The sequence below is a fragment of the Magnolia sinica genome, chromosome 17 (genome assembly GCF_029962835.1).
Source record: "Magnolia sinica isolate HGM2019 chromosome 17, MsV1, whole genome shotgun sequence".
Taxonomy (NCBI): domain Eukaryota; kingdom Viridiplantae; phylum Streptophyta; class Magnoliopsida; order Magnoliales; family Magnoliaceae; genus Magnolia; species Magnolia sinica.
The window spans coordinates 35,354,211-35,358,895 of record NC_080589.1 but is presented as its reverse complement, the minus strand read 5'-3'; positions in this window follow the sequence as shown (position 1 = coordinate 35,358,895).

Genomic DNA, 4,685 nt, shown 5'->3' with positions numbered 1-4,685 from the left:
CCGCCACGGCATACACCTCGTTAGTTTCCTTAGATTCTTCCATAAAATCTTGAATGGTCAGGATGGAGCTCTCCTCCACTTTAGAAGCTTCGAGGTGGTTCTCCGATGCCATAGGGGCAAGGATCATCCTTCGACCATCCTTGACGAAGACGTAAATATTGTCTCGTCCTCGGTGGGTTGTATCACGATCTGATTAACATTATCAACAAAGTAACATATGATATGCTTGCATGTCGACCACATCACAAAGTAATTAATCTTTATAATGCCTACCAATTGAAAATGAGACTACATTATTTAGTTACCTTGGTCTCGTTTACTTTTTTTATCCAGCCAATCGAGTAAAGGAAAAGATGTTTTAGCGTAAGTAGTCGTAACTTGTCCACCATCACCTTCGAGACGATGTTCTCGTTATTGCCACTTTCTATGATTACATCACAGACTTTGCCATTGACGGTACATCGCATACGAAATATATTGTACCGCTGCGGATGCACCTCCTTGGAGTGTACAATAATTGCCTCACAACCAAGGATTCGTCATAATCCTCGACTAACCATTCTTCGTCATTAACTCCTTCCTCAACGGCTTGTTCATCTTCATCAAATCCAGGGCCTTCTTCCGCTGTCTCACCTTCAATGCCCTCTTCATTAATAGCCAAGTGGTTGCAGGGCGTTGAGGGCAGGTGTTTGATAAGTGGCCGGTTGGCCACAGTGGTAACAATTGTTTGGCCTTGGTCAACCATAAGGATTTAGAATCCTACTTGGATCCACTATTGTAGGTGCTGCACGTTGAGGCCTAGATGGACCACTCCCTGTGTCACTATTTTCGGTCATAGGAAGTTGAAGATGCACTCTTACTGGTTCATTTCCTTTGGCCAACGCTAAATCCTACGTGGTACCCGTCATAGGGGGCCGAGTCGAAGGATACATCTGAGTAGGAATTCTTGCAAGTTGTGTTTCTGTCCTACCTGCTAATTGAACTGCTTTATCCAGAGTCCCGACCAGGTGCATCTGAACTCGATCATGAATTGTCAGTCATAAACCGCGTATGAACCCTACTACCTTCTATGATTCGATATCTGAAAATTCATTCCACGTTGCCAACCACTGGAATTCTTCATTGTAATATGTCACGGTTCGATTCTCATGTTGAAAATTTTGGTATTACTAGAACAATACATGCTCATAGTCACCGCGGAGAAATCGTGATCGAAGAACGCGTCTCATCGTGGCCATGATCAGATGGGTACCATGTTCTGTTAGGCATGTAAGAGTTGTAATTGCTCCCACCATGCAAAAGCATCGGATTTTAATTTGAACGCTGCGAATTTCACTTTCTTATGTTTTGGCATGTCCATGTAATCAAAATACCGCACTACTTCGGCTAACCAATTGAGAAAGTCTTTTGTACATAATAAGCCATTAAAACTGGGGAGCTCGACCTTACCTCAATAGTCTCTTTCAGCATGATCTAGTCGATCATCTCCATAGACCGATCGTTGGGCAACGACGTAACCAACGTCCTCGTCACTAGAGCTCGATTCATATGGGGTAGTAGTACGATTCACCTCCAGAAGCACTCTACAAAAATCGAGGTTGTACCGTACAACAATCATTATTGGCTGAGCATCGCCTTAGGCTCGGGGTGGAATTAGTGTATCCACAATCCGATCGAGAGTTGTCTACAGCCCTTGCATGGTCAACTGACTCTCATGGTGGAAAGTTTTCATTCTTCCCAATAGATAACGAATCCTTGTATTACCGTCCATAGGATTTTGGTCCATTTCATCGTTAGTTACCATCGGCCTGAGGGGAGTCATCGCTTTAATACCAATTGATACAAAAAGGGACGTGATGAGGTCGATCACCGTCTTCCTTAAAGAATAACTACTCTGAATCTATGGAGCTCTTTGGACTCTTCATAGAGTTTCCTTGAATCTACGAGAAATAAAATAGAAATAAATTCTAATAAATTCAAAATTAAATTGATTGATAATTAAAAACAAATTTACAATCCTTTAAATAATGAGCTCAAACCTAGGACGAAGTTTTAGACTCAAACTCTCTAAAAATGTGACTAGCTATAAATAGTAAACTTACTATTTATAGACAGTCACCATTTCTACTAGACTTCATGATTTTCACCAAATAGTAAGTGTCCAATTTAGCCTAACCACATTGTTCCTAAGCCCTTCTTGTGTCGGGCACGACTCCTACAACTCAAAAGGATCAAAAGTTATACACCGGCTAAAACTTACTATTTATAATAAATACAAAAATGAAATGGACTTTTGACTGTCGCAAATCCAGCATGGGCAACTCAGTGTAGCTGAATTGGTTGGCTAAAGTAGCTTCTCCTACCCCAAAAAATCATTATGATATGTTGAAAAACTCATTCTGATTTGCAAAATACAACTATTTTAAGGTTCTAACGGACCTGATCATTTTCGCCTCCGATCGGGCCTTCTCTAGTCCATCTTTGCCATGAAAGTGTCTATGATCCACTCCACATCACCATTTAATGACTAACTATGGAGCAAATAATGCATCACGGCATTACAACAAATGGTGTTTGGATGCTTACTTAAAATTACAATCTTATGTTATTATATAGTGATAATGACTTATTTTCTAAATTTCTCAAAACCTGATTAAAATTATAAGTTTTAAGTAATTGCATGGTCTACTCTAATGAGCAACCCTTAACCTCTCATCTCCCATCTCTAGCCCCTAATATGTCTCACCCCATCTCTTTCATCTCGCCTGCCCGCTTTCTCAAGATTAATTCAAGCAAAAACTTCGGCAAATACAACTTTAATAAAAAGTGGTTGAAACATTAAACTAGAAAAGCACCCGAGAGCACCCCAAGCAGCTCAGTTCTCTATCCCCCTCCCCATTTTCTGATATTTGTATGTTTCTTGATGATATGGACAAAGTAAACTGATAATAATTTTGAATCAATATATTTTTCATTCCATCATTTTACCAAACAGTTAGATGGCACAGCTCAAAAAATCCTTTATAATGATTAAAAAAAAAAAAAAAAAAAAAACCTATTACAATCCCAATAAACTCATGAAAAATATAACAGAAATGCATAGATGAAAAATTATTTTAAATTACATTTATGATAAATGAATATTACTATTTCAAATTATGGCAAGACCTTCATTTAATCATTTCATCAAACACCTAAACAGCATAAAACAGTCCTTTACAGCCAATCCAAGACCTATTACCATCCTAATAAACTTATGAAAAACGAAACAAAAAATGCATTGATTTAAAATTATTATCAGCTAAACATGTCCATGTCATCAAGAAACATACAAATATCACAAAATGGGGATGGTAGAGAGATTACCAAGATGACCTAGCTCTTTTCTAGGTTAATGTTCCGACCACCTTTCAAATCAGGGTTAGGTTTGCCAATGTTGATGCTTGAACCAATTTCGAGAAAATGGAGGGGAGAGATGGAGAGATGACAGTGTGAGGGACGGGAGACGGTACAAGTGATGAGAGATGAGGTTTTCTCAAAAGAGTAGCCGCAAAATGACTTAAAACTTACAATCATAATTAGATTTTGAGAAATCAAGGAATAAGTCATTATCACTGCATGTAACTCCTAAGTAACCATCCAAACCATCTATTAGCATAATGAATTATGTTATAATATTAATACCTTATTTACTTAATACATTATTGGCTCCATAATCAGCCACTCAAATGGCGCCTAAGAGTCCTAGTATATGCAGCTACTAAAGAATTTCCTCTAAATGAAATTCTTGTCCCAATCCTACAAAATGTCAGAGAGGAAAGCAAAGAGAGTGATGGCCTGAATTTTCTAATAGGTGTGTTTCTGAAAGACAGACAATCTATGATAGGACCTACTCTAAGGATGGCCCCTATTGATAACTCCCCCTACCTGATAAATGGTCCAACTCCTGTAAAACATGTGCATGTATCAGGGGGCATGAGAGTCTTTAGTGTCAAAATGAATAGGCATAAGGGGCATCTTCATCCATTTCTATCACAAAATTAAGGCATGAAGATCTTGTATGTGAGTCCCTGTGCGTACTCCCTTGATCTGGGTGTTTGCAAAATGCAATGTACAACATTGTTCTATGCCAAATGATTAAACCATCCTTGCGATATTCAATTTTCTCCTATGAAATAACTTTGAATGAAGTTATGCTGATCCATGGAGTTCGTTTTCCCATTGAATATTAGAAATGAGGAATAATACGATCCTTGAAGAAAGCAAATGCACAAGCACACACTGGTTTTCAGTTAATGCAAGTGGGTTCGGTGGTGATTTGGTCCAGCTCCACAGTGGATAAACCACGGCCAGGAGATCTCCGCTTCAGGAAAATTCTAACCTTTAAAGTTATTGCCTCAAAATAGACCAACGAGGAGAAATGCAGTAAAGTCCACGTTCAACTGAAGAAGAAAAGGTCCAAGACTAGTGTCGCACAGAAGTATGCTCCCAATGCATTAGTCTGTCCAGGGTAAGTCCCAAATAACAAGTGGTCATGATCACTGAACCTGGGGCCAAACCTGTACAAACTGGAAACCAGAGCATATAATCAGCCCAAGGATCAAATAATTCCCCATTGCAATTCATTTTAATTGGCCATCCAAATGCAAACTCGGTCACTAAGCTTCAGTTTTTTGTCCTGTGAG